Source organism: Canis lupus, chromosome 31, assembly GCF_048164855.1.
Source record: "Canis lupus baileyi chromosome 31, mCanLup2.hap1, whole genome shotgun sequence".
Lineage (NCBI taxonomy): Eukaryota > Metazoa > Chordata > Mammalia > Carnivora > Canidae > Canis > Canis lupus.
Genome location: NC_132868.1, coordinates 11779218 through 11793892, shown reverse-complemented (window position 1 = coordinate 11793892; position 14675 = coordinate 11779218). Strand labels below are relative to the sequence as shown.

General features: G+C 43.0%; 1 long non-coding RNA gene across 1 annotated transcript; it reads left to right on the top strand.

Annotated features, from left to right (window-relative positions):
- The first annotated feature begins 10835 nt into the window (after positions 1 to 10835).
- Positions 10836 to 13990, top strand: LOC140621962 (uncharacterized). Its single transcript, XR_012021704.1, has 2 exons — positions 10836 to 11083; positions 11564 to 13990. It is a non-coding gene; the product is annotated as an uncharacterized lncRNA (long non-coding RNA).
- Positions 13991 to 14675: the final 685 nt, after the last annotated feature.

The window sequence follows — 14675 nt, the reverse complement described above, 5'->3', positions numbered from 1 at the left end:
TATATTTATTTATTTATTTATTCATTTATTCATTCACTTATTTTTGTGAAAGTTCCTTTTAAAAGAATGCAAATATGAGGTACAAACTGAGGGGAATAATTGCAAACCATATATCCAACAAAGGACTAGTATCTAGAATATATAAAGAATACTAAAAAGAAAAGAAAAGAAAACAATGACAGAAGACAAACAATTAGAAATTGGACAAAAGATATAAAAAGACACTTCACCAAAGAGGATATGCAGATGACAAATAAGCACATGAAAAGATGCTTGTCATCATTAGCCATCAAAGAAGTGCGAATTAAAATCACAAGGAGAATACAGGCACCCATCAGAATGCCTGAAATAAATAAGAGTGGCAGCTTCAAATGCTGGTGACTATGTGGAGAAACTGGATTATTCACACATTGCTGGTGGGGATATAAAATGGTACTTTCACTCTGGGAAACTGTTTGGCAGGTTCTTATAAAACTAAACTTGAAACTACCACAAAGTCTAGCAATTGCATTCTTGGGCGTTGGTCCCAGAGAAACAGAAATGTAGGTTCACACGAACTTCTGCACATGGATGTTCATAGCAGCTTTATTTGTAATAGAACCTGGAAACAGCCCATATGTCCTTCCACGGCCGAGTGATTGAGGTATTCCTCCGCAGTGCACAAAGTGAGCTGTTGGTCCACTTGGCAACCTGGGTGATCTCCAGAGAATTAGGCAGAGGGACAAAAGCCAATCCCAACGACTATATACTGCATGATACGTAGAATTTAAATTAAAAAAAATGTATCGAATGTTTTTGAAATAGAGTTTAGGGCAGCCTGGGTGGCTCAGCGGTTTAGTGCCACCTTCAGCCCAGGGTGTGATCCTGGAGACCCGGGATCGAGTCCCACGTCGGGCTCCCTGCATGGAGTCTGCTTCTCCCTCTGCCTGTGTCTCTGCCTCTCTCTCTCTCTCTCTCCCTCTCTCTCTGCGTCTCTCATGAATAAATAAATAAAATGTGTATATATATATATATATATATATATATATATATATGAAATAGGAGAGTTTGGAAGTGGGGATCAGTTGGTGGCTGCTAGCATTTGGGGTCAAGGGTGGGGAGTTGGGAGAGGTGAGGACAGGGGGAGTGTTTATAAAAATGACAAGGAGGCGCCCTTGAGTGATGGGAGTGTTCAGACCTTGACCCTGTGCATTTCAGAGACTGTTAAGGGACACACAGATCCTGGCAGCTGAAAGCGTGAGGTCGATTTTACATGCTGTCCCTTCTGAGCGCACTGCTGACACGCCACAACCACACCCTTCTGAGGATGCAGAGCCAGGAGCTGCATCAGTGTCCACGCTCTGGGACGCTGCAGAAGTGCCCGGCAGACCCAGTGATCATGGTAACTGGAAGAGGGGACATTGTGCATTGTTCTTTCGCTTTAAGGGAGGCCTAGTGGGGAAGATTTGTAAAGTTACTCATGGGTAAAAGTCTGATCTGTGAACAACTGCTAAATTTGGCAGGATTTTTGCTCATTTAAAAAAAATACTATACTATTATTGTGTGCAGAAAGATTTGTGAGGATACAGACAAACATAATTCCAAGTGGTTATTTATGAGGAATGAAATCTGCAGCATGAATAGGGGAAAATGTACATTTTGTCACTTATGTATTTTTTTAACTTTTCTTACATATTTGGTAATTTTAAAGTTATGTATGAAAATGATGAATTGAGTAGGGACTATAATGGAATGAGAAGGAGAGCAAGTCTTTGTATTTGTTATCTCATGAAATCTCTGACTCTTCCAGATTTTTGTATGAGTCTGAGAAACATATTTATGGTCAACTTTTATATATAGAGTTTGAAGTAAAGTAGATAATCAATTATATCTCAGATAAGCACACACATATATCTAATTTATATTTAGCATCAAAATATTTTTATTCATATCTCTCTCCATATATTGAAAGTCTTGTTTCCTTCAGCATTGTATATTTATTTATTTGATTTATCTTAAAATATACATAAAAGTTTCAAAGCTATATCAACATTACTAATAACAAATTCAGAGTAGAGTTTGTGTTCTTTTTCTTTTGGCAAATCTTTTTGTATCTGGAAGATATCACATTCAGGATGCACAAAGTATTGTGTTCAAAATTACTTGAAAATATCATATTTTTCTGTCAATTTTATACACAGATTTATATATTTCTCTGTATATTAATTTTGTAGCTTTTCCCATTTGGGATTGGATTCCATTTTGCAAAGTAACTTCCACAGTTTAAAAGTCGTGAGCAGTATACTCAGCAAAGCCGGGATTCTTTCCTTTCCCTTTATTTGTCTCCACCCTCCATTTGTCCATCCCCATTACCTTCTCGCAGGTCTTCTCGACTCTTTTTGCTCATGTAAGCAAGGATATGCATGCATTCATGAGAATAAGTAAATCCCCTCCCATTCTTTTTTTTAAAATATTTTATTTATTTATTTATTCATGAGAGACACACACACACACAGAGAGGCAGAGACACAGGCAAAGGGAGAAGCAGGCTCCCTGTGGGGAACCTGATGTGGGACTCGATCTCAGGACCCAGGTTCATGCCTTGAGTCGAAGGCAGATACTTAACCCCTGAGCCACCCAGGCATCCCCTTCCCATTCTTAAAGACAAATAGCCTATTCTATATGCTCCTATCGTATCCTGCTACTTCTCTGAACATTAAATCAAGGAAATCACAACCAGTTATTTTATAGAGATTTTTGTCGTTTTTTCAAAATTACCTACATAGCATTCATTTGGGGAATGCATTGTGCCTATTCTACCAGACCCCTAGGAAAGACATTTGTGCTGCTATAAGCTTTTGCTTTTAGAAACAGTCCTGCAGGGTGCAGCCTTCCACAAAGGCAGTCCATATTTGGGAAGGCACAGAATCAGGAGAGACAGTCTGAGAAGTGAGGTGACCGGGTCACAGGGTGAATGAAGGAGCATTTTTTCCAGGGATGGAAAATGACTGTCCTGTTTACATCTCTCAGCAATGTGGGAGGATGCTGGGTGCTTCACACTCCTGCCAACACTTGGCATGGTCACTGGTGTCCACTTAGCCACTCTGGTGGCTATGAAATGTGTCCTGTGCTCTCTTAGATGTCGTGTGAACATCGAAATGAGTCCCCCAGTTTATCAGTGAATCCAGTTCCACAACACATTGGAGGGTAAATCACCATGCACAAATGGAGTTCCTCCCAGGAATTTAGGATCACCTCAACTTGGGAAAAATCAATACAATTCACTATATTAACAGAATAAAGGAGAAAAGTCACATCAGTAGATGGGCAGAAAAGAATTGTGGCAAAATTTACACTCCCTTATTAAGAACCCTCAGAAAACCATGGACAGAATCTCTCACCTGACAAAGTACATCCACACACACACCAGAGATGACATTACTGTTAATTATGGAAGAGTAAATGCTTTTCAGGATGGAAGCAAGGTAAGGATGTCCAGGTGGACTGAGCATTACCCTGGAGGTCTTAGCCAGTGTAACCACACAGCAAGGAAACAAACAAGCAAGCAAACAAAGACACAAGATAAGATTTGCAAAGATTCCTTAGCATGATTGTGAAAAACAAAATATCTATTAGAATTAATGTGTGAATTTAACAAGGTCATAGGATACAAAATCCATGTTAAAATAATCAATTATATTTCTTTTTATTTATTTATTTATTTTCATCATGATGAGTGTACTCTTTAATGCCATCATCTATTTCCCTCATCCCCCCACACCCCTGCCCTCTAGTGATCATCAGTGGGTTCTCTGGAGTTATAAGTCTGTTTCTTGGTTTGTGTCTTTTTGTTTCCCTTTGCTCATTTGTTCTATTTCTTAAATTCCACATATGAGTGAAATCATATGGTATTTGTCTTTCTCTGAGTAACTTATTTCACTTAGCATTATACTCTCTAGCTCCATCCATGTCATTGTAAATGGCAAGATTTCATTCTTTTTTTATGGCTGAGTAACTTTCTGTTGTGCGTATATCTCACATCCTATTTATCCATTCACCTATCAATGGACACTTCGGCTGCTTTCCTATCTTGACTATTGTAAATAATGCTGCTATAAAATAGGAGTGCATGTATCCTTTGAATTAGTGTTTTTTTAAATATTTTGGGGGGTAAATACTCAATAGTATGATTTCTGGATCTTATGGTAGTTCTATTTTTAACTTTTTTGAGGACCCTCCATACTGTTTTCCACAGTGGCTTCAGCAGTTTGCATTCCCAACAGTGCACGAGGATTCCCCTTTCTACACACACTCACCAGCACTTGTTATTTCTTGTGGGTATTTTTTTTAATGGGTATTTTTTTAAATTTTACTTTTAAGTAATTTCTATACCCAACGTGGCTTTTGAACTTACAATCCCAAGATCAAGAGTCACCTGTTCTACCAACTGAGCCAGCTAGTCATCTCATCATGTTTTTGATTTCAGCCATTGTGACGGGTGTGAGGTGGTACCTCCTTGTGGTTTTGATTTCCATCTCCCTGATGATGAGTTGTGTTGATCATCTATCTATGTCTTTGTTGGCCATCTGTATGTCTTCTCTGGAGAAATGTCTGTGCCTGTCTTCTGCCTATTTTTTTAATTGGATTATTTGTTTTGGGGCAGTTGGGTTGTGTCAATTCTTCATATATTTTGGATACTAGCCTTTTATGGGTTTTGTCATTTGCAAATATCTTCTCTCATTATCTTTTAGTTTTGTTGATTGTTTTCTTTGATGTGTGGAAGCTTTTTGTTTTGATGTAGGCCTAGTAGTTTATTTTTGCTTTTATTTCCCTTGCCTCAGGAGACATATCTAGAAAAATGCTGGCATGGCTGAGACATATCTAGAAAAATGCTGGTATGGCTGATGTCACAGAAATTACTGCCTGTACTGTCTTCTAGGGTTTTTATGGTTTTAGGTCTCAGATTTAGCTCATTAATCCATTCTGAGTTTATTTTTGTGTATGGTGTAAGACAGGGGTCCAGTTTCATTTTTTTTTGTTTGTGGCTGTCCAATTTTCCCAACACCATTTGTTGAAGAGACTGTCTTTTCTCCATTGAGTATTCTTTCTTGCTTTGTCGAAGATTAATTGACCATATAGTTGTGAGTTCACTTATGGATATTCAGTTCAATTCCATTGAAATATATATCTATTTTTATGTACCATACTGGTACATAAAACAGTACCAACAGTACCATACTGTTTTAATTACTATAGCTTTGTAATATAACTTAAAATTTGGAATTGTGATGTGTTCAGTTTTTGTTTGTTTTTTTTTTTTTTTAAGATTTTATTTATTTATTTGAGAGAGAGACAGCAAGAGGCCACCAGTAGGGGGAGGGACAAAGGGAGAGACAGAAGTCCTATCCTAGGACCTTGGGATCATGACCTGAGACAAAGGCAGATGTCCAATTGACCAAATTTATTCTAGTTTTGTAATAAAAGCTGTTGGTATTTTATAGAGATTGCATTTAATCTGTAGACTGCTTGGGTAGTATTGACATTTTCGTCAAATAATCAATTATATTTCTACAATGTAGCATACAAATTATAGGAAATTTATTTTCTTAAAGATTTATTTGTTTTAGAGGAAGGTCATGGGAGTCAGAGGGAGAGGGAGAGAAGTAGACTTCACTGAGTGCAGTGGAGCCCAATGTAGGGCTAGATCTCATGACCCTGAGATCATGACCTGAGCTGAAATTAAGAGTTGAATGCTTAACTGACTGTGCCACCCAGATGCTCCAGAAAACTTAATTTTTAACAAATAAGAATTTCAACTTAAACAAATATAAGTTAATTACAACAAATTTATTACAGAAAAATTCTACACGAGACACATAAAATAGTGCTGAGAGTAAGTGAGGGAGATGTAAATAAAAAGAGGATTACAAACTATATGCTGTTAAGATGTTCATTCTCCCAAAATTTATATGTGGATTCAATACAGCACCAATCAAAATATCAGTAGGATTTTTTTTTGTAGAAACTGATAGATTGATTCTAGAGTTTGTGTGAAATTGAAAAGAATAAGATTAGTCTAACAGTTTTGAAGAAGAACCAACCTGAAAAGCTTAAGTTCCTTGGCTTCAAGCCTTACTATAAAATTACAATAATTAAGCCAACTTGATACTGGTGAAGGATAGACCTATAGACCCACAGAACAAGATAGGGAGTCCCAACATAGATCGATATATATATGTGTTCACTTAGTCCTCATATGAATGTACAAGAGCAACTCAATATCCACATGAAGAAAAATAACTATGGCTTCCACTTCACATCATATACCAAGTTATTTGAAATGGATCATAAGTTTAAATGCAAAAGCTGACCCATCTGGAAAAAAACATTTGAATAAATCTTTACAACTTGGGGGATAAAATATTCCTTAGGTAAGTCATACACAAGAATATCCTTAAAAGAAAAAAAAAAGGATTAATTGGACTTCAAACTGTCTGCAGGTGACAAAGACAATATAATGAAAGGGCAAGCCACAGTGTGTAATTAGTGATGTAGATGATATTGTATATAGCATATAATTTGTGATAGAGGGTATATTGTTTATAGTGCATAATTTGCCAAAAAGATATCTATCTATCTTTAAGCACATCACACATTTTGATAAGAAGAGAAAGAATCTAATAAAAACTGGGAAAAGTCTTGAATGGATACTTGCCAAAAGAAGATATATAAATGGCCAATAAGCCTTTCAAAAATGGTCCACATTGTTTGTCATGAAAGAAATGCAAATGTAAAGCACAAGATATTACTACAAACCCATTAAAATCAGGCTAAATTTAAAAAGACTGATAATGTCAAGTGTTAGCAATGATGAGGAATAACTGAGATTCTTAACTACCACTGGCGGAAGTATAAAATTGCAGGAGCACTTTGGAAAACTGCTGGCAGTTTCATATATAGTTAAAAACATACTTATCGCTTGTCCAAGAAATTCTATTCTTAGGTGATTATGCAAGAGAAATGAGAACACACACCCTGCAAACTATTTGACCCAAATGTTTATTGTGGTATTATTTATAATAGCCCCAAACTGGAAACAACCCAAATAGTTATCGATAGAGGAGTTAAATTGTGGTCTATTTACTGAATGTAACATATGGTCCCATAAAAAGGCATGATGTACCACACACAACATGGATGAATCTCAAAAACATTATGCCGAAACAGGAAATAGATACAAAAGAGTGTAGAGCATATAACTGCATTCGTATGGCATTCTAGAACAGTAATGTTTTAATATTAATAAGTATAGCAGGGGAAGTCACATGGGACCTAGGATGGCAGAGGACCAGCATGGGACATGGGAAGACTCCACTTCATATGCTGATGGGTGTCATGATTTACGGTGTTATAGGTGTTTACAAAACCACCACATTTTATATTTATCCTCTGAGCTTTTTATCATAGTGTCTCAATTAATAAACTCAATGATCATATATAGTGTCTCAATTAATAAGCATCTTATATTTTCCTAAAATTATAAATTAATGTTCAAAACACTCCTAAAGAGTTTATGTTTCCATCACTCTGCCTGTTTATCAAACCCTCGTCAGATCTGGATGCGCTCCATCATTTCTGTCTTTGTCTATCTGACCGGAGATTTTATTTGTGTGCTCCTTCATCTTGTGTTGTTTTGGAGGCTGGCACCATCATCACGTGTTTTCTGGCCAGTTATCTCTCCACTGCTGTGAATCGTTTTCTCAGTTTCTTTGCTTTTTTGTCTATTTGATTGTTGATCTTTTTGTTATTAATAAGTGATCTTAATAATTTATTATATTAAATCTTTTACATCCATGTAAATTAAGATTATCTTCCTAGCTTTTTGGTCTTTCAAGTCAATTTAAAGTATTTCTTAACTTAAATAAGTCCTTGATCTTTAATAGTATAATCCGTTAGTGTTTTATAAGTTGTGACCTTTTGGTTGATTGAAGCCATTTTTTAAAAAACCTAGAATACAAAATATGTTCCTTCTTATAACAGTAGGACTTTCAAAATAGCATCTTCTAGTCATTTGAATTGGTTTTTAATGGTGTGAGGTCACATTTATTCCATGGATAGCAGATTTTCCCAAGCCTCAAATTTGTTTCTTCTATAAATTGCTTGTTTGAAACACGCCCTGTGATTTCATGTTAGATCTTCGCAAATCTGTGGGTCTTATCTAGTCTGTCTTCTTTTCTTTTCTTAAAAAAACATTTTATTTACTTATTCATGAGAGACACAGAGAGAAAGGCAGAGACACAGGCAGACGGAGAAGCAGGTTCCCTACTGGAAGCCCAATGTGGAACTCGATCCCAGGATCCTGGGATCATGCCCTGAGCTGAAGGCAGATGCTCAACAGCTGAGCCACCCAGGTGCCCCATCTGTCATGTTTTCTACTTTTGTCTTTATTTTCACCAAAGTTATATATCCTTATATTTTGAAAACTCAGACATTTCTACAGCAGACCCTTCCCCCATCTTCCCTATTTCCCAACGTCCAGAGATGATTTTTTTTGAAATATGTTATTTATTTATTTGAGAGAGAGAGAGCGAGAGCACGAGTGGGTGGGAGGGGCAGAGCAAGAGGGAAAAGTAGGCTCCTCATGGGGGTCATTGTGGGACTCGATCCCCGGACCCTGGAAACACGACCTGAGCCCAAGGCAGACACCTAACCGACTGAGCCACCCAGGCTCCCCAGGAAGCAACAATTTTCATCATTGGTTCTGTGTGTGGACTGTGCTCCTCGCAGCCTTCTACACTTGTGTCCCTGCCCCTTGGACATGCGCTGGCCAGTGACAGTTTTTCATCAACAGAATGCAATAGAAGCAACTTCTAGCAGCTTCCAGCTCCAGAAGGGGATGGGAGCTTAACTCCTGCGCCTCAGCTGCCACATTATAAGGAAGCTCAGGTTGGACCCCTTGATGGAGAGAGGCCATGTGGAGGGGTGGAGGAGGCCACCCCTCGAGGACAGATGCTCTGTCAGAGAAAGGGAATCCTGGATGCTCTGTGAGCTCCCCGCGGGATGCAGCATGAGGATGCCCCCGTGTGGGCTAACGGAAGGGGCCTCCAGCTGAGTGCCACCAACTCACAGAATCATGAAGAATGAGAATGGTTTTGGTTTAAGCCACTAAATTTGAGACAATTTGTTTGTAACAATAGGTAACTATTACGCCAACCTCGGGCAGCTTACCTGGTGTCTGTGACCTTCAACATCTCGTCTGTAAAACAGAGCTACAATGCCTTCCTTAGAAGGCTATTCTTTAAGAGGAAAAGACCCCGGGGACCTAGCAGGGCACCTTGCACATACGCCATACGTGTAGGCCAAGAGCTGCAGGGAGAGCCTTAGACAATATGCTTACCTCCTACTTTCTCTTTAGCTATAATTTGGGTTTAACACTTCTTTCAGTGTTTTTAATTCTTTTTTTGGTTGACAGAGGCATGGAAATCCATCTTGTCATGCTGACCTCGTGCATTCCCTTCCTCTAACAGGGATGATGGAGACAAATCCTTGTTTTAGACTAAATTCAGCCACAGTCCATGAGCAAAAATAGGTGAATAACCACAGCCCCGTGTGACACAAAGGGGACATGATGGTCTCTTTTTGCTTCACACCTGAGCCATCACTAGAATGCCAGGTGGAAACGGTAGCAGCAGAGGTGGGGGTGCATGGAAGTCACCCCAGGACTCTGTGTGCAGTGGGAGGCAGCTTTCCGTGGGAAGGATGGAAGCGTTCTCTTGGGGAAAGCTCGCAGGATGTGCTCACCCCCTATTGGCAGGAGGGGGCTGAGGTGGTTCCACCAGCATTGGAAGGATTTTTCCGTAAGGACAGAGTTAGTAAAATCGAGGCAGCTTCTTTTGAATGGAGCTGCTTAGGAACTCACGGTAGACTTCATGTGGCTTCTGCAAAGGGCAAGAGGGGTGTTTCCAAAGTTTGACTTTTCAGCCACAGTGGGAGAGAGCTGTGGTCATGGTGTGGTTTCGGGTTTAGCTTGGCCGTGGACGTGAGGGCTGCCAGTAGACAGTGGAGGCCAGAAGGGGAGCTTGGGGTGCTCTCAGCAAAACCCCTCTGTCCCAGGGAATCGGAGGCTGGAGCCCTTTGGAAATGAGCTCAGAGGCTGTGGCGGTCAGGGCAGGAGGGCAGAAGGGAAAGGAAGACCAAGTGGATGGCAGGGAAGGTGGGGGGCGGATGAACACCAAGTCTTCTCTGGGAGAGGAAAGAAGCTTCTGGGTTTGCTGGGCTGGCCTGGAAGTTAAAAGCCAGCAGGCTGGCAGCGGGAATTCAGCAGGATCGTAAGGGACAGTGAGGATAAACACAGGCTTGGACGCCGGGCTTTCAGAGGAGCACAACATGGTTACATGACACATCTTCACAGCTGTGGGTGCAAGCTCTGCAGCCACAAGTAGCATCCACTCTGCACCTGCGCCACCCCTGTGACACCCTGCAAGGCTTTGGGGTTGCATCTAGGTCCCCATCTCCTGCTTCAATCTCACTGCCTGACTGGGAGAGCACCTGCCCAGGCACCTTCCATCCTCATGATTGACGCTGCGAGAGAGTCCGACAGCAGCTTTTCCTTGCCCTCATTCTCCTGTGTGTTTGTTCATTTGTTAGTCAAATATGCCAGCAAATAGTTACTGAGAACTGCTGTGGGGTGACTCCATCCCCCCTGACTCATCTGTGAAAGCCCTGATCTGAGTACCTCTGTGTGTCACTGGCTTTGGACACAAGCTCTTTAGAGAGGTCACCAACCTAAGTGAGGCCACAAAGGATGGCCCGAGCCCACATGACCGGCATCCTTGAAGTTGTTGAGGACACACACATACAACCAAGGGGCAGCCAGGTGAGGGACATGGGGAAGAGCACTTCTCCATGCCAAGGAGAAGGGCCTCGGAAGGAACCAGCCGTGCACATACCCATTTTGGACTTTGGCCTCCAGAACACATATCTGTCATTCAAGCCTCTCAGCCTTGGCACTTGGTGATGACAAGCATCTGCACAGTAACAGCCACGGGGCCTGCCACCATCATCTAACACATAAAGGAGGGGGCCCGACGTATCCTCATGTGAGGTGAGGACGGAATTTCACTGGTTAACCATTGGCTCCAGCAGCAGGAGCCTCCACGACCTCCCCTGATGGTGGCTCCTTCCTTCCATGCGTCACCACACGCTCCTGCCCACGACGCCCAAGCTCTTAATCAAGTGCTGGGAGAATGTGATAGGCTGTTTACACGTCTCCTGAGATGGTGCTCAAAATACAGGCCAGGGCTTTATGTTGGCAGCAATACTTGGCAGACTCCTTGAGGGTGGGAGGTGATGGCCAGCGATCGGAGCCAACGAGCACTCTGGGCACCTCTGGGCACATCACGCTGCTGGCTATGCACACGCGGAGGGCTGTGGCTGGAATTTTGTGCATGTTGGATAGGAAGGGGCTCCAGGAGACTTGATCCTATGTCCTTTGGGAGTTTATGTACCCAGAAGTGAGGATGAGTGTGGACACTGGAATATTTTGATTATTTATTCACATTTTTATTGCACCCTCACTTTGCAGGAGAGAACATAGCCCTGTGCAGCAGAGAGAAGTCATCAAGCAGAGAGTTTCCTCCTCCGCCCACTAGCAGGTGGGGAGGGACGTGAACACCAGCCTGCACCAGGTCGCACCGTGAATAAAATGATGCAGCACAGAGAGCAGTGAGATTTCAAAGCAGGGGTTGCAAATCCGTTGCTAGTGTCCTGAGTGACTTCAGCCACTTTATGCCGGCTCTCATCACATCACCGACTGTCCACGGGCATGTGTCTGGGCGTTCAGATGCGTGCCTGAGTTTATTCTCAGCCTCATCACTCACGTCCCTTTGAGTCCCTTCTCAGTCTCATGTTTGCTGCAGGACATGCTCATCTTTGTTGGGCTTAGAGCATGCTCAATTTTTTTTTTAAATTTTTGTAAGTATTACAATGTGCTCTCCAATGAGCCTCCCCCTCACCTGCATCCATTATCGTTGTGTTTTTTAATCAACCGTGAACTAAGCACAGTTTCTCACCGGCACCTCGATCACATTTGCTGTCAGAAGCAATAATATATTCATGGGCTAGCATCTCAGGGGGCTGGTCTTAACCAATTTGGTTTATCAGGCTTATGCTCTGGGGGTAGAGTGAGGACCTGGGTCTCTATTTTAAGGATCCTCTGTTGGTATTGGCTGGCACACAGGAGACATTTGTGTGCGGGGTCCCTGAACCCATGAGCACAACGCTGGGGCTTGTGGGTGTGGTTAGTGGTGACCGGGTTGGACCCAGGCTCTTTAGAGAGGTCACCTAACACATAAAGGAAGGGCCCGACGTATCTTCATATGGGGTGAGGACGGAATTTCACTGGTTAACCATTGTTTCCAGCAACAGGAGCCACAAGGCGCTGCTCTTACAAGGACACGTATCAGAGATGGCTTTGGAGAGAGGCCTGCTGGACTCTTGCTGTCTTCTCTGGGAGTAGGCAGCACTGGGAAGAACAGGGAAACAGGGCAAGCAAACTGAGGGCCATTTTATCCATGCCCACGAGAGTTGGTCCCATTGAGGAGGTAACGTCTGAGCAGAAACCAGAATGAAGGGAGAGTGACCATCTGGAAGGTGTTCAAGGTCGGATGCTTTATCTGGGTGATGTGGCCACAGACAGCCAACATCCTAACGGGAGCTGCATGTGGACCCATGTGGCATCTGTCACCTGTTGGTAATGTAAAAAAGGACCACAACAGAGTGGCTGAACACAACAGGAACTTATTGTGTCAGAACTGGAGGCCAGAAGTTTGAAATCCGGCTGTGGGCAAGGTGTGGATCCTGCCTCCGTAGCTCCTGGTGCCCCAGGCATCCCCGCCCTGGGGTCACTTGATCCTGTCTCTGCCTTCCCTCAAGTCTCCTCTTTCTGGAAGGACCCTGCCATTGGATCTAGGCCCCCCAACCTAGGCATATCCTTCCCTGAAGCAGGTCTGCAAAGACCCCATTTTTAAATAAGGCCACATTCCCAGTTTTGGGTGGATGCTATCTTTGTGTGTGGGGGAGGAGGGCGCTATTCAAACAAGGATATACGCAGAGGTCACGGACTTTAGGAGGAACTCAGAACCAGTACACCACCTTAAAAGAGAACATTTAATGAGTGTTCCTCAAAGTGGGGGAGAGAGCTGTTGTTCCCAGGCAGGTGGATGCGGGTGCAGTCTCAGGGGACAAGACTGTTCTCAGTAAGAAAGACGCTGATGTGCTCAGAGGACAGAGCCAGTGGGGACTTGGCCTCACCTTCGCCCTGGTCGCTGGTGACTCTGTCCTTTTACCCCGGGTTTGCAGGGTCCCTGCGCTGCCCTAGGGCTGCCCTGGGCTTCCTACCTGTTCCTCCTCCCAGGAGGCTGTAGCCCTGCTGGCCAGGGGGGTTCACTCATCTCCAGATTACCATACTGATGGCATCCTCTGAATTAGGAGCTTGCTTTGTTTGTGTTTGGGGTTGCCTTCAGCCCAGGGGCCCAACTCTCTTTGACTCCTCTTGACCCCACCCCCAGCCCTCCACTCCACCAGCCGATGGAATGTGCCCTCGGGTCCCACACACCTCAATGCAGGTGAGAGGTGCTTCTGAGCACAACTGGTTCTACCTGTTTCCACACCAGACTCTCCACCACAAGGACGACTCCCACCTCGGCCATTCCCAGGACAAGCCCGTTCCCAGGCAGGCTCCAGCCCTGCCGCCTACAGGTCAGTCCTGTGCACATGCAAACCTGCAGGCCATGTAGGCCCTGGGGGCAGCAGGAGCAGGCAGGTCTGCACACCTGCTCCCCCAGGATGCTCGGCTGCACGTCCATCTGTCCAGCCAGCTGACTCTGCTGCACCTCTGCAGGCGGAGCAGGAGACCCGCTCCTTCCTCCTCCCAGTCCTGGCCTTTACTGAACCTGGGAGGTGATGGGAAGGGTGGGGCGGGTTTGCTCCAAGATAAAGGCGCCTCAGATTGGATGTTGTGCTGTTCCTCCTGGATGGTTGGTGTTCCTCTCTCCCAGGCCTGCTTGCCTGCCTGCACTTCCTTGTTGGAAGCAAACCCACAGCGCCCACTCCTTGTGAAGGGAGCATGGCCACAGCACATACAGTGTGTCTCTGCCAGCGACCGCAAGGCCAGTGTTAAGTTCCTTGAGAAGGGTTCACACTGACAAAGATAGTTCTCTCTCTCTTAGGGGAATTCTCGTACCAGTTGTTAGTTGATACATGTTACATGAACCATAGTTGGTGTTAGAAATTCATGAATATGTGTGGATATTCACATATTTCCCACAAAAAATACATACGTTATTAAGGACACAACATCTATAAAAAGAGGCAAGTTTTACATTGCAAAATTATTGCATAATTGCCCAAAGAACAAATATCCAGGCAACAATAATATAAATCAACAACAAAACGACCCCCAAATAGCCTAATGGGAATCAAACATTTGCAACGATGACAGAAAGAGAGCTCACACTGTTTGATGAGCAAATGGGAGAATGTGTTCATGGTGCAGGGGAAGACGGGCATGGATATAAATGAGGTGTTTTGGAAGCTATTTTTCAAAGTTTATCAGAATCTAAAATCTTCCTAGACTCTGAATAGGAATTCTGTTTCCAGAAATTTAAATTATGGAATTACCCCAAAATATGTGTCTA